The sequence below is a fragment of the Anser brachyrhynchus genome, assembly GCF_964034855.1.
Source record: "Anser brachyrhynchus genome assembly, chromosome: 1".
Taxonomy (NCBI): domain Eukaryota; kingdom Metazoa; phylum Chordata; class Aves; order Anseriformes; family Anatidae; genus Anser; species Anser brachyrhynchus.
Window position 1 is genome coordinate 163,327,005 of NC_137694.1, and position 26,422 is coordinate 163,353,426.

The following is a 26,422-nucleotide window of genomic DNA, read 5'->3' on the forward strand; positions in this document are numbered from 1 at the left end:
CTGTCCTTCTCTCAATTCTTGAGCCCTTTTCATTGTGTTTTCTCTCCCTTTCCCTTTGAGGAGGGGAAGTAAGAGAGCGGTTGTGGTGGAGTTCAGCTGCCCAGATGAGTAAAACCACTACAGCAAGCCATGAGTTTCACCTCAGTCCCCAGGAAGATGATAGAAAAATTAATCCTCAAAACTATTTCCAGGCATATAAAGTGAATCGTCAAGAGGGTGATTGTGAATAGTCAGCATGGATTCACCATGGGGAAGTCATATTTCATCAGCATGATAACTTCATCAGTGCCTACCATGAGAGAACAGTGGGTATTGTATGCTTTAACTTCAGCAAGGCGTTCAACATTGTCTCCAGTAACATGCCCACTGAGAAGTTGGTGAGGTATGGGATAGTGTGGTGGTTTTACTCAGGTGTGCAACGGAGATCCACCACAACCGCTCTCTTACTCCCCCTCCTCAAAGGGAAATGGGGAGAAAAATGCTATGCAAAGGGCTCAAGGGTTGAGACAAGGACAGGGAGATCACAACAATTATCGTGACAGGCAAAACAGACTCAGCATAGGGAGATAGTAAGATTTGTTGCCTATTACTAACAAGTTAGAGAAGTGAGAAACAAAGGAAAAAAAAGACAAAAGCACCTTCTCCCCATCCACCCTCTTCCACCTCCTCCCCCTGAGCGGCAGAGGGGAACAGGGGAATGGGGGTTATGGTCAGTCTATAGTGCTTCTTCGCCGCCGCTCCTCAGTCACTCTCGTCCCCTGTGCTGTGGGGTCCCTCCCACAGCATGCAGTCCTTGCTGGACTGATCCAGCATGGGCTGCCCACAGGCAGCAGCTCTTCAAGAACTGCTCCAGATATGGGTCCATATCACGGGGTCCATCCCTCAGGAGCAAACTGCTCCAATGTGGGTCCCCCACAGGCAGCAGCTCCTGCCAGGTCACCTGCTTCTGTGTGGTCTCCTCTCCACGGGCTACAGGTCCAGCCCGGAATTTGCTCTGGCAGGGGTCCTCCACAGGCCGCAGCCTCCGTCAGCGCAGGTCCACCTGCTCCACCATGGTCTCCTCCACGGGCTGCAGCGTGGAACCCTGCTCCACCATGGTACTCCATGGGCTGCAGGGGGACAGCCTGCTTCACCATGGTCCTCCCCACAGGCCGCAGGGAACTTCTGCTTCAGCACCTGGAGCACCTCTCCCCCTCCATCTTCACTGACCTTGGCACCTGCAAGGCTCTTCCTCACTCCTCTCACTCTCCCAGCTGTTGTGTGTGGTGCAGCGTTGTTTTTTTTTTTGTTTTTTCCCCTTTCTTAAATATGCTCTCACAGAGGCACAAACAACATCACTTATTGGCTCGGCTCTGGTCAGCAGTGGGGCCCTTACCTAACATGGGGCAGCTTCTAGATTCTTCTCACAGAAGCCATCCCTATGGCCCCCTGCTACCAAAACCTTGCCACGTAAACCCAATACAGATGGATAAGCATACAGTGAGGTGTGTTGAAAACTGGATGAATGGCCAGGCCCAGAGAGTGATGATAAGTGACATGAAATCTAATTGGAGGCCAGTAACTTGTGCTGTACCCCAGGGGCCAATACTGGGTCCAATCCCATTCAACATCATTGTTAATGATCTGGATGATGGGGTAGACTGTACACTGATGACAGGAAAACTAGAGAAGTGGCTGATATGACAGAACATCATGCTTCTACCCAGAGGGGACTCAACAGGTTGGAGAAATGGGCTGACAGGAACCTCACAAAGTTCAACACAATCCTTCACTTGGGTTGGAACAACTGCCTGCACCAGTATATGCTGATCAGCTTAAGTGCTAGTTAGCTGGAAAGCAGCTTTTTAGAAAAGGACCTGGGGGGCCTGGTGGACAAGTTGAACAGAAGCCCACAATGTGGCATCTTGAACTACATTAGGCAAAGTATTGTGAGCAGTTTGAGGGAGGTGATCCTTTCCCTGTACTCAGGGAAAGTAAGGCCACATCTAGAGTACTGTGTCCAGTCTGGGCTCCCCAATACAAGAGAGGCACAGACCTAAAAGAGAGGTGCAGAAGGTGCAGAAGAGAATGGAGCCATGCTCTTTTCAGTGATTCCCAGTGCCAGGACAATAGGCAATTGGCACAAAGTGAAACACAGGAGGTCTCTCTGAACACAAGGCAAAGGTTTTTTTTTTTACTACAAAGGCACTTGTACTGCCACAGGTTTTCCAGGGATGTTGTGGATTCTCTGCCATTGGATATCTTCAAAAAACATCTGGACTTGGTCCGGGGCAAGTTGCTGTAGATGACATAGGTAGCACAGCTTGAGCAAACGGGTTGGACCAGATGACCTCTGGAGGTCCCTTCCACCCTGAACCATTCTGTGATTCTATATGTATGGAGCTGCATGTCTTTTAGACACATATAAATCACAGTATTACAGAATGGCTGATGTTGGAAGTGACCTCTGGAGGTCATCTTGTCCAAGACCCAGTTCAGGAAGGTTACCCACAGCAGGTTAGAGGAGGTAAATAAAGACACACAGCTGCACGCACATAAAAAAAAAAAAAAAAAAACAAAAAAAAAAAAAACAAAAAAAAAAACACAGGAAGACACAATGTAACTGCTGAGAAAAGCTGACTTCTTTCAGCTCCCAGGCCTTTATAAAATGTTATACTGGAAACCTTTAAGGACAGCACTAGGCATTGTCTCACATAACCTCATTGACTTAGTCAATGATACGTCTTTCAACATTATCCCCTAACACACCTTGAAACAGAAGCTGACACAACATACTAACTCTGGCCACTGATTCTGAAATAACATCCTGTTCCACACCTACTATATTTTTCTCCTACTATTTCCATTATTTCTTCCAAGATGTGGTCTTGCTCATCGAGTAACCTGTTACATAGACAGGAAGAGTTCAGTCTGTGTTTAGGTAAATTAGGACTGTTCAGACAACAGAAATATGGTGTGCTTATGTTTCTTAGGAAAGCTTGTTGAAAGTTGTTCCTTTCTGTATCAAAATGGTAATGACATTTTGAATTTCTTTAAAAAAAAAAAAATCAGAAATTAAAAAAAAAAAAAAGTGGTCCTTATTCAGGCATTCAGATGGGATCTCCCCATTGTTTGATCTATCACTGTATTGGATGCACATGTCAAGGTTTTGACAGCATAGGCACTGCAGGAGGGGCATCTGTGAGAAGAGGTATGGACTGCCCTGTGCCAAGGACAGATGATTCCAACCATATCTGCAATGGATGAACTGCAAGCCAAAGCTGAGCTCATCATCAAAGTTGGTGGCGCCTTTAAAAACCAGCATATTTTGAAAAGAGCAAATTGCCACACAGGCAGACAAGGAGTAAAAAAGAGCAAGAAACATTAGTGAGAATGATAAGGTGAGAGAAGATGGAGCGCAAAGAGGTGCTTTAGGCACCGGAGAGCAGTTATTCCCTTGCAGCATGTGGGAAAATGCTATATAAATTATGGAAGTCAACTACCATAACAGGAATTGACTCTAGGTTTCCGCAATGTTAATTAAGGCAAAAACTGTGTTTTGTTTTGCTTTGTTTTGTTTCTCACTACCTGAATCTATTTCAATTTGCAATAAATTTAATATTTTTTCCCCAAGTTGAGTCTGTTTTGCCCATGAAGGTAAGTAGTAAGCAATTTCCCTACCTTTATGCCAACCCATAAACTTTTTCATCCTATTTTCTACCTTCTCTTGTTGAGGAAGGCAAATGAGTGAGAGGCTGGGTGGACATATGGCTGCTGGCTGAGGTTTACTCCTCACAGTCACAAACAAGCAGTTTTTCTCGGTTTCCTTCCCAATGAGGATGTGAACCTGAAGGATATTGCAAGTATGAAATTTATTACAAAAATCATATTCACATTCACATAATAGAGATATGAAATATTTCATCCACTACCAGGATACTCAATTTAACCATCAAATCTTTAAAACATTATAAAATATTATGGTACTTTCAAAGAGTTCTTAGGACTGTTAAGAGAGCTAACCTAGCATGCAGTTAGATGCAGCATATCTATGTTACTATTATTCAGTGCTTAAGCTTATTAGTAAGGGAAAATTATGACAAGTCTGACCCCAATGCCACATTCTCAAGACTACCTGCTTTTTGAATCCTAGTCAGAATCACTATAGCATGACACATCAAGCTTGACTGACACTCCAGTTTGCTCACAGATTTCACATATAAAACTTCATTGCATTTTTCAGGCACTGTCTCTCTTATTGAAGCTGTTCTGATCTGCTTATGTGTGTATCACTTTTGCCAGACAAAAAATCAGGACTTTGTGTGCCAGTTTCAGATAGTTGTGTGGACACAGAAGACACATCTCCTTGATCATCATAATAGACATGATTATGTTTGAAATACAGTCTCATTTGGACAACTCTGTAGCAAGTTGTGAAAGTGAAAATAGGAAAGAACCTTCTTAAAACAAAACAAAACAAAACAAAAAGACAGTCTTTATACTATAAATTCCCATGAGATCTCAAGAAGTTCCACTTTGTATGGTAATTTTTGGAAACCTGGCCTTTTCTTTTCAGTATATGTATGGAAACTTCTGGATGACAAACGGTATAAAGACCTGATTCTTCATATCTGATGTTTAAATATGAATTTTTAAGCACTTAGACTTGACAGTTTTAGCTCTAACTACAATTCTGTATTATCTTCAGATACCTTTTTCTCATTACACCTTTCATAGAATTTTCTTGGATAAAGCTGTCTGCATTTAAGCTTCAAAAGAGGTTAGTTTATCACTTTTAAAACATTGTGACAGCTGTGCAAATGTTTTTACATTTTCAGGTAAATATTTATTTATAAGGTTTTTTTTTATCAGTTGCCTCTTACTTTATCTATTTATCTTAGTTTTGTCTGGTGGTGTATAACTTTTAAAAACTGCTAGTGTGAGTCATCAGCATTGAAAATATGCTTGGATATGTGAATAACTGTGAACCTGTCAGCAGGACTTAATGAATAGCAGTGTTCACCACCTCTGTAGGTTGTTCAGATTGTACAAGATAATATGCCAGTAATACTCAAATTTAATCACAAATAATAGTATACTCATAAGCAGTTCAGTATATAATTCGCCTTTCAGCCTAATATTGCAGTCTTTTCATTCAAGAAAAAGTTAACATGGAATGTAATGAAGTTAATCCAGTAAGATGCTACAGAAATGGAGAATTTATATGTATAAAATGTTTCTGAAATATGAATGCTTTCATAGTGATCAAAATCATTAATATAATTGCACTAAAACTAAATATTTATGCAGTGATGAATCAAACAGTTCTTTTAGGTGTGTATATAGTGTGAAACTAAAGCTATTCTTACATTCCTAGAGGTTTAAGTACTGCAGCTTCTCCTTCTTTTGTGAGAGAATGTCAAAGAGTCTGAATTCACAGCAAATCACTGGAAAGCACAGTTCTGTCTCTAGCAGAATGAAACTTAAGGATTTAGCAGAGTATTGGAAGATACAGTTTTGAACAGCAGATATTGAGGAGTTGTTGGTTTCTAATGGTCCTTCTTGTCTCCAGACCTTCAGATCAGGAAAAATGTTAACGGCCTGAGCATTCTTCAGTCTCTCCTGGCTTTCTTTTGCATATCTCTCTTTTGTGAGTTCTGTTGGAAATTGGAAGACAGATTGGTGTGAGGTAGTGATACAGGTGTTTCATACAGTTTTTTTTGCTCCACCAAAAAGGCAGAACTTTCTACAAACCAATCCTTTTTTTTTTTTTTTTTTTCTATTAAGTGAGTGGAAAAGGTTGGGGAAAAAAAATAAAAATAAAAATCCTCTTACTAGTGGCTAAGTTTTCTGGAAATCCAGTAAGATAATACAGGAAGACCTACTGTCTCTGAAGTAGAGGAAACACCAGTGATAGCTTCTACTGCCTATGCAGAGTGATTATCATTCCAGGCTCTTCAAGGAATTCAGAGTTGGGTGAAAGAACCCTAAAACTTGTATCACATTTTTAATCTCTGTGCAGATATCTCAGATGCCACTGAATATTTAAACTGGCACTGGCCAACTATGTTTACGTGAATTGTTTCCCAAATGTCTGTATGTACAGCTTTTATACCCTTTTCAGGTACATTCATCATAAGAAATTATCATGTTTTACTTATACTACATAAATGAAAAGTGCACTATCTTGAAAAATACGTAATTTCTCTGCAGTTAGAACAGACCTTCTGTAGGTAATGTACCTCTAGTGGGTAATATTGGTGGTAGGGTAACGGTTCTAACAGGTGATCTTGGAGGTCTTTTCCAACCTTAATGATTCTATGATTCTATAAGTCAAGAAGGAGAGGAAGAAGGCTGTCTTGACTAAGCAGGGATCTTCTTCTACAGTTTAAGTGGAAAAATAAAGTGTCTGGCCACTGGCAGCAAGTTCAGGTGCACACGGGTAGACTACAGAGATGCTGTTTGCATCAGTTGACCAGTGCTGTGGGAGACAATAAAAAAGGCTTTTTAAAATTATGCTAACAACTAAAGGGAGCACAAGAGATAACATTGATCTATTACTTGATGAGGATGGTTACATCACAAACAGGGACATAGACAAAGCAGAGTCACTTCTGTCTTCAAAAGTGATGATGGGCCCTCGGACCCCTGGAGCCCTGAACTGGAGGTCTGTGACTGTGGGAACAAAAAACTCCCAGCCAACCCCAAATCTGTGAATGATTTGCTGCTCCAGCTGTATGCATATAGGTCTATGGGGACCAATGGTATTCATGCCAGGGTACTCAAAAAGCTGGCTGATGCCATCACAAGACCTCTTGCAATTATCTTTCAACAGTATTGGAAATCTGGAGAGGACCCAGTCAGCTGGAAGGTGGTAAATGTTGTTCAAGTTTTCAAGAAGGGTAAGAAACAAGACCCTGTTAATTACAAGCCTGTAAGTCTCATTTCAGTGACTGGTAAAATTATGGAGAAGATTATTGGGAGATATTGAAAAACAATTGAAAGACAGCACAGTCATTGAACACAGCCAACATAGTTTCATGAGGGGAAAGTCCTGTTTAATAAATCTATTATCCTTTTATGACAGGGTTGCTCCCCTAGTTGACCAAGGGAAGCCAGTTGATGTAATCTTTTTGAATTTCAGTAAAGCTTTCAATACTGTTTCTCATAGTATGCTTCTGGACAAAATGTCCAGCATACAGCCAGAAAAGTACATAATACAATGGGTGAATAATTGCTGACACGACAAGCTCAAAGAGTTATAGTATATGGGGCTAGTGGCAAGTCACTAGTGGGGTTCCATGTTTTCATAAATCAACTGAACGCTGGACATGAAGTAAGTTTGCAGACGACACTAAATCGGGAGATGTTCACTCTCTTGAGAGTAGAGAGGCCTTGCAGAAAGATCTCAACAAATTAAAGAAGTGGCAATCACCAACCACGTGAAATTTAAGAGCAAGTGCTGGATTCTGCACCTCGGATGGGGCAACCCTGGACATATGTACAGACTAGAGGAAGGGGCTGAAGAGCAAGACTGCAGAAAAAGACCTGGAGTTTTTGGTTGATGTCAAGTTGAATATGAGTCAACAGTGTTCCCTGGCATCACAAAGGATCAGTCATGTCCTGGGATACGTTAAGCGCGGCATAGCTAGCCAGTTGAGGGAACAGATTCTCACTCTGTGCTGTTGCAACCTTGCCTCAAGTATTGTGTGAAGGTTTGGATGCCACAATGTAAGGATATAAAACTATTAGAGAACATCTATTTAGGCTTATTCAGCCCTGTATTGGGTTTATATGGCACGGTTTTGGTAGCAGGGGGCTTCAGGGATGGCCTCTGTGAGAAGAGTCCAGAAGCTGATCCATGTCAAATAAGGGCAAGTTCCTGCCAGCTCTAAAGGTACCCAGTGCTGCCCAGAGCCGAGCCAGTAAGCGATGTTTTTTGTGCCTCTGTGAGAGAAGATTTAAGAAAGGGAAACAAAACAAAAAAAATGCTGGGCAACAGCAGCTAGGAGAGTGAGGAGTGAGAAACAGCCCTGCAGACCCCAAGGTCAGTGCAGAAGGAGGGCAGAAGGTGCTCCGAGCACGGAGTAGAAGTTCCCCTGTGGCCTGCAGAGAGGCCCATGGTGGAGCAGGCTGTCCCCCTGCAGCCTATGTTGTACCACATGGAGCAGGTTTCCACACTGCAGCCTGTGGAGGAGCCCTCAGTAGAGCAGGCAGATCTGACCTGAAGGATCCTCTGTGGAGAGGAGCCCATGCAGGAGCAGGTGACTTGGCAGGAGCTGCCACCCATGTGGGACCCAGGTTGGAGCAGTTTACTCCTAACAAATGGGCTCCATAGTATGGACTCATATTTGGAGCAATTCTTGAAGAGCTGCTGCCTGTAGGAAGCCCACACAGGATCAGTTCAGGAAGGATGGCATCCTGTGTGAGGGACCCCACATTGGAGCAGGGGAAGACTGAGACCGTGAAGGAGTGGTGGAGGCAAAGTGCTACATACTGACTGCAGCTCCCATTCCCCTGTGTCGCTCAGGGGGAGGAGGAGGAAGGGGGGGGAGTGTTTTTTTATTATTATTATTATTTATTTTAGTTTCTCACTTCTCTAGATTGTTAGTAATAGGTAATGAATTTCTCTAATCTCCCTATGCTGAGTCTGTTTTGCCTGTGACAATAATTAGTGGGTGATCTCCCTGTCCTTACCTTAACCCTTGAGCCCTTTGCATCATATTTTCTCCCCCTTTCCCTTTGAGGAGGGGGAGTGAGAGAGCAGTTGTGGTAGAGCTAAGCTGCCCAGATGGGTAAAACCACCACAAGCCTAGAGAAGAGGACACTGAGGGTTGAACTTATTGTGTTCTATGGCTTCCTCAAGAAGGCATCTCTTCTCTCTGGTGACCAGCAATAGCACCCAAGGTACTGGCATGAGGTTGCATTAGGGGTGTTTTTGGTTGTATATTAGGAAAAGTTTCTTTACTGAGATTGTGGTAAGGCACTGGAACAGGCTCCCCAAGGAAGTGGTCATGACACCAAGCCTACTCGAGATCAAGAAATGTTTGGATAATGCTTTCAGACATATGGTTTGATATTTGGGTGGACCTGTGTGGAACCAGGAGATGGACTCAATAAACCTTGTGGGTTGTTTTCATCTCAGGACATTCAGTGATCCTATGATCCCATGAAATACTTTGTAATGCTATTCTGATGAATGTTTAAATCATAGAATGGTTTGGATTGGAAGGTAAAGATCTGTAAAGATCATCTAATTCCAACTCCCCTTACATGGGAAAAGATGACACCCATGAGACCAGGTTGCTCCAATCCTCATCCAACCTGGCCTTAACTAATTCCAGAGACAGGGCATCCACAGCTTCTTTGGGCTGCCATTAACAGTGCATCACCTCCCTCTAAGTAGAGTTTTTTCCTCACATCTAATCTAAATCTGCCCCTTTTTTATCTTAAAACCATTCCTCCTTGTCCTGTCTATACATGTCCTGACACAGAGTCCTTCCCCAGCTTTCATGTAGTCTGCCTTTAGGTACTGGAAGGCTACAATGAAGTCTCCCCAGACCCTTCTTTTCTCCAGAGGACAACCCCAACTCCCTCGGTCTGTCCTCAGAGAAGACTTGCTCCAGCCCTTTGATCATTGTCATGGCCATCCTCTGGACTCATTCTAATATGTCCCTGTCCTTCACATGCTGGGGGCCCCAGAGCTGAACACAGTGTTCCAGGTGAGGTCTCACGACAGCAGAGTAGAGGGGGAGAATCACCTCCCTTGACCTGCTGGCCTTGCTTTTTCTTATTCAGCTCAGGATAAAGTTGGCTTTCTAGGCTGCAAGCGCACATTGCCAGCTCATGTTGAGCTTCTCATCCACCAGCACTCCCAGGCCCTTCTCCTCAGGGCCGCTCTCAATCCATTCTCCACCCAGCCTGTTTTTGTACTTGGGATTGCTCCAACCCAGATGCAGGACCTTGAACTTGGCCATGTTGAACTTCATGAGATTTTCACAGGCCCACCTCTCAAGCCTGTTTGGGTCCCTCTGGATGGCAAACCTTCCCTCCAGCACGTCGACCACACCACACAGCTTGGTGTCATTGGCAAACTTGCAGAGGGTGCACTCAATCCCACTGTCCATGTCACCAAAAAAGATGTTAAACAGTGACAGTCTCAATACTGACCCTTGAGGAACATTACTTGTTATTGATCTCCCTTTGGACAGTGAGCCACTGACTGCAACTCTTTGAGTGCGACCATCCAGCCAATGCCTTACCCACCGAGTGATCCATATATCAAATCTATCTCTCTGAAATTTAGAGACAAGGGTATCATGGGGGACAGTGTCTAATGCTTTGCACAAGTCCAAGTAGATGATGCCTGTTGCTGTTCCCCTATCCACCAATGCTGTAACCCCAACACAGAAGGCCACCAGAAATGTCAGACACAATCTGCCCTTAGTGAAAGCATGTCGGCTGTTGCCAGCCACCTCCTTATTTTCCATGTACCTTAGTACAGTTTCCAGGAGGATCTGCTCCATGATTTTGCTAGGCACAGAGGTGAGACTGTCCGGCCTGTAGCTCCCTGAGTCTTCCTCTTTTTCCTTTTTCAAAAATGGGGGTTATATTTCCCCTCTTCCAGTCAGTGGGAACTTCACCAGACTGCCACAACTTCTCAAATTACAGATAAGAATGTTATCAAAACATCCCAATATAGCACACACACACACACAAAAACACAACAACAACAACAACATAAAAACAGTAAGGTCAAGCAGCTATATATGGAAGCTACAGTAATGTGTGTGTTTGTGTCTATGTGAAGGAGGCAGTGACAGCTATCTTAAACTGAGAGTGAAATAAAGAATTATTCGTAGTTGTAACATGCATTGAAAGACACTGGTAAATCACTTGAGCAGTAATGGATTATTTGGAAATAAGCCAGTCACTGATATTAATTCATTGTCAACATTTTCAGTTCATCTATTTCCAAAACTGGGACTAGGTATCAAAGCCACAATTATCACAATAGAAATAAAAAAAAAAAAAAAGAAAAAGAAAAAGTATTATTCTCAGGAATTCTGAGTCAAATACTTAGAATCATAGAATCATAGAATATCCCAAGTTGGAAGGGACCCATAAGGATCATCAAGTCCAACTCCTGGCACCACACAGGTCTGCCCAGAAGTTTAGACCATGTGACTAAGTGCACAGTCCAATCTCTTCTTAAATTCAGACAGGCTTGGTGCAGTGACCACTGGGGAGCCTGTTCCAGTGTGTGACCACCCTCTCAGTGAAGAACCTGATGTCCAGCCTAAACCTCCCCTGCCTCAGCTTAACACCGTTCCTGTGGGTCCTGTCACTGGTGATAACGGAGAATAGGTCACCTGCCTCTCCACTCCCCCTCGTGAGGAAGTTGTAGACCGCGATGAGGTCTCCCCTCAGCCTCCTCTTCTCCAGGCTGAACAGGCCCAGTGACCTCAGCCGCTCCTCATATGTCTTCCCCTCTAAGCCCTTCACCATCTTCGTCGCCCTCCTCTGGACACTCTCCAACAGTTTAATGTCCTTTTTGCACTGTGGTGTACTTACACCTTCTGTTTACTTACACCTTTTGTTCAAGCAGTGTTGATTTCAGTGTTATCTGATTTGCAAAATTTTAAGCCTGTCTGGTGAGATTATTTCGATGGATTATATTTGTTGGTTTTGTGGGTTAGATTTGGCTAAGAGCCAAACACTGACCTAGCTGTTCCCTCCCTTCCCTTCCTCACCAAGACAGGATCAGAAAACAGGATTAAGAAGCTCCTGGGTGGACATAAAGACAGGGATATCGTTTACCAAGTACTGCCACAGGTAAAACTGACTCAGGTTAGGGAAAATTAATTTAGCTCATTGTAAATTAAAGTAGGCTTGGGCAGGGACAAAGAAAGACAAACATTAAAACACCTTTCTTCCCTCCCTCTCCCAAGCTCAACTTCACAACTTCATTCCAGATTTTTCTACTCCTCCCCTGAGCAGTGCAGATGGCTGGAAGTAAATGCATATGGTACATAATGGTTTCTCTCTGGCACTCCCTCCCACTCAGACTTTTCCTATTCCTTGTGGTGGGCTCTTCCATGGATTAGAGTCTTTCAGAAAGAAAAGAAATAAAAATCTACTCCTGTGTGTGTTCCTCTACAGGCTGTAGTTCCTTCAGGAAATACCCATCTACTCCAGCCTGGGTCTTCCACAGGGTGCAGTGGTTATCTTCTCTGACACAAAACAGAAAAGATAACCCTTTCCCCTCTTCCTCCTTCTCTGACCTCCCTCTGCTTCTCAGTGTCCCTCCCTTCTTTTTCTGACTATCCAGCATTTTCTGCCCTTCCTTAAATATGTTTTCACAAAGACATCACTGTTTTCATTTTTGGGCTCAGCTGTGGCATGCAATGGGGTAGAACAGTCTATCCCTGACATAGACCCCATGACCCCTGACCTCTTGCCACCCCTGCCCCCACAAACTAAAACACATTGTTACATACGCCCAGTACAGTTGTAAAGCAGAAAAAAAAAAAAAAAAAAAAAAAAGTCATTTTCTTTTGGATTTTCCCTAGAAAAACTTTAGAAGTTCTCATTTTCTATCATGATTTTTTTTTCTTTGAGACACTGATCTATATGTTATGAAGTAGAAATACTGATTTTTGAAGGTTTTTCTGAGATATGCGGTACAGATGAGATCCTTTTATGTACATTTACTGTATTTTTAGCTTCATGCAATATAATGCATATTGGGTTAAACTTCACCTACTTAATTCTACTTAACTCAGTTTAGAATTTTTAGACCATTTAAAAGTTATGAAATTCATTTAATTAATATGATACTTCATTTCAAATAACATACTGTATTTCTCTGAATATGAAACAAATGCTAATAAAAATCTGGTTAAATGATCACAGTATTCAAGTAGTTTAACCACATGCAATTTAATCTTTTAAAATCATTTGCTTGTCAGGATGTTGCACTTTTGTACTATTTTAATTACCTTTTTTTTTTTTTTAAGGGGGAAGATGTTTTGCTCTTTTTCTTTGTTTTATTTTTTCCCCCTTACAAAAAGAGAATTTTGTTGCTAAAATTCCTTGAAGCATCAACAGTAGCTTCTCAATGTCAACAACTGGTAGGAGTTTTATGGGTTTTAATTTGGTTGGTAATTGCATAATTGTTAAGTGGTAGCTGACCTATCAATCCATTATTTGAAAATTATTTATCTGAAAATTATGTTCTCTGTTTCACTGTTATATTTATGTCAGTATGGAGACAGCAGGGAATTAGCCTTCACAACATTTAAATATTAGGAGGACTAGTGAGCTAAACACATCCACTTACGCATCGCATTTGAGGGACAATTGTGGACTATACTTATGAGGTCTGTGTAGGTGCTAGGTTCACTATGCTATAATAAGCAATACAAAATATTTTCAGATGTTAATGTCACATTGTTCAGACTATTAATGCATTTTATATAAAGCAATAACTGGACTAAAAATAAAAGACAACAAATAATCCTAGGAAATCTGGCGGAGAAGACTATGTCTTCCCTTATTGCAGCACAGTAATAAAATCAATAGATTGGGCCTTTTATTTGTGTCCCATCAGTCTCTGGATTCTGTTGTGCAGTAATCCAGTTTCAGTGGAAACAATATAGGACTTCCAGTGAGGTCCTTTTCTCCGCAAAAAAATAACTACAGTGTGGATATCTTTTGAAATATTTTGTTTTACAGGATGAGGAACTAATTGAAATACAGTGTTCTATTTTTCATTCAATAGATTTAATTATTTATTTATTTTTAGTATATTGTTACTAACAAAAATATTGATAAAGCTCTGCCTTGATTAACTTTTCCCTCTAGCTAAGTTTTGGGAAGAATGTATTCAAATTGGGAAGACTGCAAGCACTTACAGAGGACAAGGAAATAAAAAGTTTTTAGATTCTAGATATCAACTATAAGGGGCTGCCACTAAGTCTACTTTCTTTCATGAGTAAAAAAATGTTCAAAAAGATCCTTAGAAATTAAAAAGAACAAAAAATATTTTGATCACTGTTTACTTATTTTAAACCACAACATTATAGTCTTCCATGTTGAAAAAACACCCAGGAATAAAAATTTACATGCTGCAGTGGTTTTAACTTTTAATGACTATGCTACCGAATAAGTCCATTTTGAAATATTTTTTTACATACAAAGAAAATATAATCAAACAAAAATAAAAGGCAAATAAGCAAATACATTAATTAGCTTAATACACACAGACTAAACATTTAAGATACACTAGACCAAAGCCTTTTCTTCTCTCAAAAATTCAATAGCATTTTTGAATATTTAATATTCTGTTGGTGGCTTTCTACCTGGCACTACAGCTATTAGAATTAATGTAAATTGCAGCACTGTAGCCTCAGATGTTACATTCAAAGCTCATTTTCTGATGTCATTATAACATGGCTTTTTGGAAAATGATTTAATTGATTCTCTAAAATACTTTTTATTAGGGTATTCTGACATAATTAAGTCAACACCATTCCTTATAATCTCCACACAAATGTAATTATTTCATTGTCAAATATTATATTGATGAACATAGACTAACAATGTCATTTGCTACAGTTGCTGTTGATTTCTGAAAATTCTGTTTCATCCTGAAAACTTTTATGCTTATAATTTTAAAATTCTTCTCAGCAGAACTAATATGAAGTAACTCCATAATTTGCTCATATACTGATAAATTATTGACTCACCCCCTTCTTGATAAGCCTATAGAGAGTATTTCGAAATTAAAAATGTTATCCTCCTTGCACCTCCAAATCCTCTCCCTCTTTGCTCCAGAAAATTAAGTGGGAAATAAGCCATGAGACTGTGCACTGTTCAACCCACTTGAAAAAAAAAATGCTTTAACTATGGGGATACATGTGTTAGTTCCAATACCTTCCTAGGCACTCCACACAGGGAAGATGCTATACCTGAAAGTTATTAATAAAAAGAAAGTGACTAGCTTTTAGCAGGTTTAAAGGGGGATTACAACATGCTGTACATAAGGCTATCCAAAATAACAGCATTATAATTTTTGCTAGAGTTGCTTAAAAATCTTAAATTGACAAGACCTACCCTTTGAGAGAGCAATTAGAATGTACCCAGCTCCACCTGGGGGAGGGCGAAGAAGGAGTGGAGAACTTGTGGGTGAGAGTTAAGGGGCAGGCTGATATGGGTGACACTGTTGTGGGGGTGTACTACAGGTCAACAGATCTGTAGGAGGAGGAGGTCGATGAGGCCTTCTACAAGCAGCTGGCAGTACCCTCTCAATCCCAGATGCTGGTTCTCATGGGGGACTTTAATCATCCAGACATCAGTTGGGTAAGCAACTTGGCCAGGCATGCATAGTCCTATAGGTTCCTACAATGCGTTGAAGATAATTTTCTGATGCAAGTGATAGAGGAACCCATGAGGCAGGGGGTGCTTCTGGACCTTGTTCTTACCAACAGAGATGGGCTTATTAGGGATGTGAAGGTTGGGGGCAGCTTGGGATGCAGTGATCATGAGGTGGTGGAGTTCAAGATGGAAGTTGGTGGAAGAAGTAAAGCAAAAAGTAGGATTGCTATCCTGGACTTTCGGACAGCCAACGATGACCCCTTCCAGGACCTACTTGGGGGTATCTCATGGGCTAGATTAATAGAAGACAAGGGTGCTTGTGAGAGCTGGGCAACATTTAAACAGCACTTCATCCAAGGTCAGGATTTGTGCATCCCTAAGAGTAGGAAATCAGGGAAGGGGGACAGGAAACCTGCGTGGATGAGCAAGGAGCTCATCGACAAGATCAAAAGGAAGAAGAAGGTCTGAAATGTGGAAAAAGGGCCTGTCCTCTTGGGAGGAGTGTAGGATTGTTGTCAGGTCCTGCAGGGATGCGACGAGGAAGGCTAAAACCTACCTGGAGATGAAGCTTGCAAAAGAGATAAAGGATAATAATAATAATAATAACAACAACAACAATAATAATAATAATAATAATAATAATAATAATAATAATAATAATAATAATAACACTTCTGAAGTATGTAAACAGTAAAAGGAAGACTAAGGATAATGTGAGTCCCCTGCTGCATGGGGGAGATGTCCTTGTAACGGGGGATGCTGAGAAGGCAGAGATATTGAATGCCTTCTTTGCTTCGGTCTTCGTTTCAAAGACTCCCCCCCAGTAATATTGGTGGTAGGGGGACAGTTGGACTAGATGATCTTGGAGGTCTTTTCCAAACTTAGTGATTCTGTGATTGTATGATAAAAATACTAGATAAGAAGGGAGAAAGTATTAATAATATAGGTACAATAGAATAAGAAAATGCATTTGTTCTGCAGTAAATAGTCGTATTCATGAAAAATATGTATATTTCATACTTAACCGGATGAATAGTAAGCACTCTGAAAGTAAGGAAACAGACCACTCACAACAAACACCATTAAAAAAAATGAATCGATGGAAAGGATTGTGTGACTGATCTGAGACTTGGAAAACAGGTTATCTAGTAAGAGGCAAATGTAATCCAGTCTATGTAGTTTACGTAGGAAGTAAGAAATTAATTAGTCACAGTCCGAAGTATGTTCATAAGGAATGGATTCCTTGCAGCTTCTATAATAGAGCAGCAAAAGTTACCATAAGGAAGGGAACTGTTATTTCCTAATTATAATTTTCCAGAGAATTGGGAGGTGCAGCTGATACTGCCTCACTGGAAGGCAAATGAAGGTCTCAAAGTATTCTTTACTTTGCCCCTATATGTCATGTAATACTCCAATTAAAGCTGCTGGTACATGATTTCTGTTTTGTGATAGTGGTATGTATCTGAGTGAATAAATCCTGGCAAATCTCCGTAGAGATGTAAATTTGATAGAGAAATGAATACATGATATACACAGTCCATACAGCAAAAGACTAAACTAGGGGGTCCTTGGAGTCCCTTCTTAAAATTCCCCTCCTTGATTCTGTTTTCTGAAGTTTGCTTTGATCTCATACTATTTCTTGAACAAAAAGAAAAGGTTCTAAAATTACAAAAATTGCATTAATGAATATTAATCTCTGTAATAGACTCATAAAAGATAGAAGACAGTAAGCCTCATTCTAAAGTATTTTAAAATGCAATCAAATCTAATATTTACAAAGGAAAGCATAAATTACTGTGTAGAATTATGCAGAAAATAGAGTACATTTTATTATATAACATGAAAAGTGTCTGAATCAGCCCTTCATATTAACTTGAGTTATGTATGATAGAAGTGTTTCAGAAATTTAGAGGATACTTTACTATTGATTTTAACAAGGATCTTGTAATTCTAATGCAAAAAGAAGTTTAAGAAAATCTGAATTAGTTGTTTTCTTTTTAAATATCTTTAAATGTTTTATCAAAAGGCAGTAGAATCTTTCAATAATATTCATAAACTTTGCAAATGAAGTATGAGAAAAAGTGAATCACTGCTGAGAGGAATTAACAAAGGCTCTATAAATGTATATGGAGTCTGACACAAAGTTGAAGTATTCAGCATTTTCAGAAAAATACTTTGAATGGGAATGAAAATGACAAAAACAACGTTGATGAGTGCGCTTTTATTCTTTTAAAAGATTATTTCAAACTTAGGAGTAAGAAAGGAAAAAAAAAAACTTCACATGGAATCTGTTGTTGCTAGTTTATATAGTCACTACAATCAGCAAAAATAAATAAATAAAAATTAAAAAATGCAAAAATATTTCAATGTTTTTCATGTTCATTGTAGAGAAAAAATTTTGCAATTTGTCTAAAATGGCATAAACTGAATGTAATGCTATTTTAAACATCATTATCATTTCACTGTCTGTTCAAACTGAAACTTAGTTTTATAATTGATGATATTCATTAAACTACAAATTGATAACTCAATATGCTGTCTTGCTTTCACCAATGGTTTCATAGTGATGACAGGTACAAAAAATCTCAAGTTTTTCATTAAAAAAAAAAGTGTGATTACAATTAAAGGAGCTAACATTCTACATACATTTAAAAATAAATATATATAAAAGACAATAAAATTTGGGAGAAATAGTAAAAAGTGTCTTTTCTGTTTTCTGAATAATAAAGTATTACTCAAGCACACAAAGAACACTATAATAATATAAGGGGTATCTGCTTTAAGTGTCTGTAGAGTAATTATTTCACAAAAAAAGATGTGGTATGAATGTAATAGAATGAAAAACACTGAATGCATTTTCAACTTCACTTTGTCCTAAGTTAGAAGCATTAGGCAGATGTCTTATAAAATGGATTTAAAGAAAATATGTTTGTATAAAACATGGATGGAAACACATTAAAAGGGTGATTTATGAATGAAAATAGTTTTTTTTGTTTGCTTTGTTTTATATTTTTATTTATTTACTCCATTTTTAATCAGGAAAAGATGGGAAGAGTCTTTTTCTTCCCATCTTCATCTACAGACTTGAGTTTTGCTTCTTTCTTTGTTTGCTTGCAGGAATGAAGCATTGGGACCGCATGGAAAGCTATGAAAAAATATCATTTCAAAAAGTACATTAAACTAGCTGAAAATATATATGTAAATATTTTAATTTCTGTGCCATTTCAGTGGGGTAAAAGTTTAGTCATATGTGTAGGGGACAGCTTTCATAAAATAACTTTTAGGAAGAGGTAAGCTAAAGGCAGTAACACTAATAAGCAGTTTTCAAACTATGTAGTATTACTCAACCAGACCTGGAGGCAGCCTATAATTTATTTAAATTAATAATTTAATAGCTCATTTTAATCTTTGAACTAACCAGAAAAAAATAATCTAGTATTCTCAGGTGGTTGGATCAGGGCCTAAATCCTGAGAAAATGAAGGAAGTAACTTGTCAGATTTCCTTGGCTCTGAGCGACTTAACTGGACACTATGGACACATCAAGTATGAAAGAGCCAGCTTCATGCTGGATGAAATCTGCAAATCTGGATAAAGAAGACTCAAATCAAAGCAGGATGCTCCAGGAGCATCATAATAAATAAATAAAATAAAATTCAGAAGTGTTCTGGTTTAACCTGGCTGGCAGCTAAACACCATACAGCTGTTAGCACATCCTCCCCCCTCACTCTCTGGGATGGGGGAGAGAAATGGGAAAGTGAAGCCTATGAGTTGAGATAAAGACACTTTATTAAGACAGGAATATAATAATAATAATAATAACAATAATAATAATAATAATTAATAATAATGTGTACAAAACAAGTGATGCACAATGCAATTGCTCACCACCCGCTGACCGATGCCCAGCGTGTCCCTGAGCAGCTGGCCCCCCACCCCGGCCAGCAACCCCTATATATTGTTTAGCATGACGTCAGATGGTATGGAATACCCCTTTGGCCAGTTTGGGTCAGCTGTCCTGGGTCTGTCCCCTCCCAGCTCCTGCTGCACCCCTAACCTGCTCGCTGGCAGGACAGAGTGAGAAGCTGAAAAGTCCTTGGCCTGGTGTAAGCACTGCTCTGCAACAATTAAAACATCAGCAAGTTATCAGCGCTCTTCTCATCCTAATCCAAAACATAGCACCCTACCAGCTACTAGGAGGAAAATTAACTCTGTCCTAACTGAAACCAGGACAAGAAGCAACAGTTCTAACAAAATCTGATGATTCAGATATTTTAGAGGTTTTCAATTAACCAAGAGTATCACAATGATACTCCATGGAACTCCTGTTGTAGTTTTTTGCTAATATTAGGATACTGGATATGCTTAAAATGGAACTTAGAAGAAAGAGACATTTAATAAACAAACACGTGAATAAAAAGTTGAAAACACAAATGGTGAGAACATAGAACAACCTCACTGATACAAATATAAAGAAACACGAGGTTTCAATTGTGAATCCCTGCCAAGAGAACAGATTTTGATTAGAACAGAGGGAAAATAATTTAGAGAGGACTACAGATAATGAATGACTTTTCAAAAAACGGCAGAAAGCTAAAATTTGTCTGCTGAAGACTGATTTATTGTAGCATTTTTTCAAAGGCAGTAACCAAGCAGGTTATGTCAGCTAAGCTTCTGGAGGTAAACAAACCACAACAAATTATCATATTACCATGTGATAATGGTCATATTCATTTCATGAACTACATTAATGTAACTTCTTGCAAGTAAACGTGTTTGCTTGCTGTTCACTTCTGAACTGTTTCTGAAATGGAAGAGTGTGTATCCAGGGTCAAAAGGAGACTGGGCTTCAGACTGGGTATTCATACACAACTTTTATTGTGTCACACTTTTTAGGCAATGGCTTGTGGCTATTCAGTTTGGAGAGAGAAAAAAAAAAAAAAAAAGGAGAGAGAAAGAGAGAGAGACCTTGCTCCTTCCCTGTAAGTGTTCAAGGCCAGATTGGATGGGGCTTTGAGTAACATGGTCTAGTGGAAGGTGTCCCTGCCTGTGGCATGGGGATTGAAATTAGATAATCTTTAAGATCCTTCCAACCAAAACCATTCTGTGATTCAGTAAATTATTATGTACACATGGCCTAGGAGACACTTCCATTACTCAGCATGTCAAAAGTATCAGTATAGTTTTCTGATGCATTTATTTTTAAATAATGCTGTTGTTTGAAGGAATCTATTTGTAGGAATCTATTTCTATAGGAAAGGTAATGGATCTCTAAGGTATTCTCTAGACTAGTTTAGAAGGAGTTGTTACATATTGAATACTCGTTTTATCCCATGCTAAAGACATGAAATGAAAATAAAAGTGATTTCTCTCAGATTCCTTGACTTTCATTGCTAAGTGATCAAATTTTAAAAAGGGAGAATTCATTTCCTGGTATTGTTGGACAAAAATCCTGTTTTGTGCCACAAAGAGAGAGAGGTGTTTCACCTGTGAGAGGTGGTTCTGGTCTACAGCACCTCTTCAATTAGCTGTCATGAAGGTCTGTGGTCATCCCAAAGAAGCACCCAGGGAGGGTATACTCCTGAATCATATGCCTAAATTTAAAGACACTCCCACTGCATGTGGGCAATGCTGTAGGAACAAGCTTCTGTCTTGACAAACGGTAGAGGAAAAAGGGAAAGAGACAGGAAGATGATGTCTGTGGTAACAACTTTCTGCAGTAACTATCCTATCCTCTTAATCTGTGTTTGTGGCATGTTTTGTGATTGCACAGTGTTCCCAGTTTGGGATTGATCTGAGAACTAGAAGTATTTACTTTTGGTCCTCAGGGAAAAAAAAAAAAAAAAAAAAGAGAGAGAGAGAATGGGAGAACTGAGAAATCTCTTAACGTATGATGGATTTTTTTTTTTTCTGTATAGAAACTATTTATATGTGATTAGGAAAAAAACGGGTAGAACTTCTCATTGTCAGTACAATTCCTAATTAAATTACAATACAATATATATACATGTCTATTTCATTCAGTTTGAAATCCTGATTTTTTTTTAATTTATTTTTTACCATAACATACATACAAGAAATAACAAAGGAAAAGAAGAAACTGCAAACAAAATGCAACCTAGCACCAAGGGAAAAATTTGACAAGGAAGAACAGCTACTACCATAGCAACAATCTGTCGTGTATGCAGTTCCTTAACTTTAAATGCAGCTTTATCATTTTAGTGGGTAAGGGAGGTGCCCTGCTGCAATATTTTTATGTCTAAATCTTAAACTTGAGCTTCCAGCACTGAAGATATTTTTTCTTGCTGTTAAATTGGTTCCACTGAAAGGATGTTAAATTGGTTCATTGTATTCTAATAAAACAGGTGGATTTAGAAAGTGAAAATCATATTGTAATAGAGACCAATTACTGCTAAACAGAAAAAGAATGGAGGTGTTGCCATAATAGTAATTAGATGAAGTGAACATGTAATGTGTAAAGAAATAAGTGAAGGGATTAAATTGGAATCTAATCTCATAAAAGGTGAAATCAAGCACAGAAACAACCTTAAACCACAAGGGAGGAAAGGTGAATGGGTGACTGCAACTGAGTCACAAAGATACATACTTGAAGCTTTGATATTTCTGTCTAGAAAACTCTGTAAAAAATATGTGTTCATGCCATTCATGCATGTGCCATACAACTCCCTGAACAGTGAGGGTGCAATAGAGGATATTATAAAACATTCTGGAGGACTGAAAGTAAATTCTGCAGGTCATGCGATGCATCAAAGGAACATCAGTTACATGTCTGAACAAACCAAATTCATTGGGAATTTATACTACACTGAATGCATCACCAGTGCATCAACACGTGCATCAGCTCATTGAATTTACTGAGAACAGCTCTGAGGAGAAGGACCTGGGGATGCTGGTTGTTAAGAAGCTTGACATAAGCTGCCAATATGCTCTTGCAGCCCAGAAAGCCAACCTGTTGTGGTTTAACCCAGCTGGCAGCTAAACACCACACAGCCGTTCGCTCACCCTCCCCCCTCCCTCTCTGGGATGGGGGAGAGAAACGGGAAAGTGAAGCCTGTGAGTTGAGATAAAGACAGTTTATTAAGACAGGAATATAATAATAACAATAATAATAATAATAGTGATAATGAAAATAGTATTAATAATAATAATGTGTAAGAAAACAAGTGATGCACAATGCAATTGCTCACCACCCGCTGACTGATGCCCAGCCTATCCCCAAGCAGCCGGCCCCCCACCCCGGCCAGCCACCCCTATATATTTTTTAGCATGACGTCAGATGGTATGGAATACCCCTTTGGCCAGTTTGGGTCAGCTGTCTTGGGTCTGTCCCCTCCCAGCTCCTGCTGCACCCCTAGCCTGCTCGCTGGCAGGACAGAGTGAGAAGCTGAAAAGTCCTTGGCCTGGTGTAAGCACTGCTCTGCAACAATTAAAACATCAGCATGTTATCAGCGCTCTTCTCATCCTAATCCAAAACATAGCACCCTACCAGCTACTAGGAGGAAAATTAACTCTGTCCTAACTGGAACCAGGACACAACCATATCCTGGTCTGCATCAAAAGAAACAGCCAGCAGATAAGGGAGGTGATTCTCCCCCTCTGCTCTGCTCTCATGAAACACCTAGAGTAATGTGTTCAGCTCTGGGGCCCCTAATATAAGAACATGAACCTAACAGAGTGGGTCCAGAAGAGGGACACAAAGATGATCAGAGGCTGGAGCTCCTCTCCTGTGAAGACAGGCTGAGTGAGTTGGGATTGTTCAGCCTGGAGAAGGGAAGGCTCTAGGGAGATCTCATTGCAGCCTTCCAGAACCTAAAGGGGGCCTACAATAAATCAGCAGAAGGACTCTTTGTCAGGGCGTGTATTGAAGGGACAAGGAGGAATGATTTTAAGCTAAAAAAGGGTATATTTAGATTAGATATTTGGAAGAAATTCTTTATTGTGTGGGTGGTGAGGCACTAGAACAGGTTGCCCAGAAAAGCTGTGGATGTCCTGTCTCTGGAATTAGTTAAGGACAGGTTGGATAGGGCTTGGAGCATCCTGATCTCATGAGTGGCACTTTTGCCCATGTCAGCAGGGTTTAAACTAGATGATCTTTAAGGTCCCTTCCAATCCACAGAATTCTATGATTCTGTGTTTCTATGAATTTGTGCTGTGTTATTACACTGCACATGCACAACAGGCACTCAGGTTTCCAGATGTTACACAGCCCAGAGAGAAGTAAAATTAGTTCTCTGTAGAATATTACAGATTAGACATAGAAATCCCAACCAAAGGGTATTACAACTAGGATACCAAAGCTATGATGGATTTCCCTTTCATATGGATTTCCCATATATATATATACATATATACATCCCTTGAGTAAGTATAAAGGAAGCAATTAGCAGAATGTGAAAGAAAATTGAAAATTTGAATTAAGATTGTTCTAAACAACAAGCAGAGGACCAGAATATAATATTATATTGAACTTATTTATCTTAATTTGTACTGGTTTAGTATATACTATTATGCATAAAGGTACTGACTGCCATGATTGTGTAGGAGGAGCTTTAGTGCTAATGAGAGTTGATTATTTGATTTTTGGAGCCTACTATATGGAAATGGATACATTTATTCTTGCTGATGTATCTTCTGAAGGTATATATACAGTGTCATCATGCCTGAAGACCTCATGCTGTCTTCATAATTTAACTTTAAATCACAGTCTGCTGCCACTTGACTATAAAACCCTTTCAAGGTTCACCCTTCATTTTACATGTAGTGTGGACTTAATTAGCTATGTTAAGACAGTATTATGAATTCAGATTTGCTGTCACACATTGAAATAGAGGCATAGCTATGCCCAAAGGCAACTACACAGGTACGATACCAGAAAAAGAACATGGCCACATTAGAATCTTTCAACACTGACATTACAGTATTCAGGCACCCAAGCTTTAATATTTGCTGTTATGCTTGAAATCTGTTGCTCCCAACAACCACATTGGTTTTCTTTGTGGACTAGGAATTTCAACACTTTCTCCAAGAATAAGAAAAAAGATGCTCAGCTGGAGCAAAGACTCATATAGAACATTACACCATCTCTGAAACTAGACAATATAAAAGCCTGAACAGAAGTAAATATGTAAATGTGTACTTCCTTTCTGCCCACCGCCTGCTTCCAGAAAGTAGAACTGGAATTCATCCTGATGTTATTAAAAACATGTATTTTATTGAAAAAGATGGGAAATTAGTAAAATCTGATATAAAAAAATGTAGGGCTCACATTGTAATGATAAAAATCTCACATTGCAAATTTTTAATGTCATTCTAATATCAAATATTCAACATCTGTGATATTCTTAAAAATATGTTCTGGGAATCATTTTGCACCTTACATGTTTGAGAGATTTTGACTTTCTTTCCATTGGAAGTCTCAGTAAAAACATTTCAGTTTCAAGACACACAAAAAATAATTTTCACAACTTTATTTGTAACCTTTCCCTAACCTTGACATTGCTGAATATTGAATGAACAGTTAATGCCTTGGTCAGGAAAGGCACTGCCCAGGGAAACTGGGGATGCCCCATCCCTGGAAGTGTTCTAGGCCAGACTGGATGGGGCTCTGAGCAACTGGGTCTAGTGGGAGGTTTCCCTGCCCATGGCAGGGGGGATGACTAGATGATCCTTAAGATTTTTTCCAACCAAAATCATTCTAAAATTCTTTGATTCTGTGAAAGACACTAGTCCAGGAGACGTGTAACATCACATGCTATACTTTAAGACAAATAATTGCATAATGTTTGTTTTTATTTGTAGATATGAAACTGTGTGCAAGTATGTTTGTGGGTATGCATGTGCATAAATTAATTGACTTACACAACTGCTTTCTGTGAATATTTTGTGTTAGAACTATAAGGCAACATTCTAAATTGAAGTGTTAACAGATTTTTCTAGAAGAGAGCAAATCAAAGCCACAGATGGAACCTGTACCACTTTTTAAAGCATTATATTTGAACTAGAAGGCAGCTTTGACTTGTAAGATACAAGCCAATTTGCCTTGCAGGGCCAAGGATTTTTACTCGTGAAATCTGTTAAGAGGAAGAAATAGTTTCCTCTTGTTCTTTTCTGCCTCCATATTATAAATAAAAATGAAGGAAATAGACCTTGATTTTGATACTCTGTCCAGTATTGAAGTAGCTTTTAAAAGATTAAATATTTTAGTGAAAAAATAATCCCCATACTTTTGTTGTTGTTGTTTCTTTTCTTTTTTTTTTTTTCAGAAGAATTTAATCCATTATGCACAGAGAGGTTCATGTTGACTGTTGAACACTCCTACAAAATCATAAACTCTGTGATTGTTCATATACAGAAATAGATGTGTAGATTCATTAGCTTACAGAGCACGTTGATGATACTGCAAAATTACTTTTTTTTTTTTTTTTTTTTTTGTAGCAGGATACAGTAATCCTTGAACAAAGTTGATTCCTTATACAAAAGTCTTTCTTTAAGTCTTTGTGTAATATGGTTGTCTGCTGCACATTGTAAATTCCAATTATATCCTAATACATTCTTAAATTGATACCTGTTTGAATTAACTTTATTGTTATTTTTGGTGGTTTTATTTGGGTGGACAGCTGAGTTCTACCACGGCTGCTCTCTCACTCCCCCTCATCAAAGGAAAAGGGGGAGAAAACATGACACAAAGGGCTTTAGGGTTGAGATAAGGACAGGGAGATCACAACAATTATAGTGACGGGCAAAACAGACTCAGCATAGGGAGATAGTAAGATTTATTGCCTATTATTAACAAGTTAGAGAAGTGAGAAACAAAGGAAAGAAACCAAAAACGCCTTCTCCCCATCCACCCTCTTCCACCTCCTCCCCCCGAGTGCCACAGGGGAACTGGGGAATGGGGGTTGCAGTCAGTCTATAGCACTTTGTCTGCGCCGATCCATCTCGGTCACTCTCGTCCCCTGTGCTGTGGGGTCCCTCCCACAGCATGCAGTCCTTGCTGAACTGATCCTGCGTGAGCTGCCCACAGGCAGCAGCTCTTCAAGAACTACT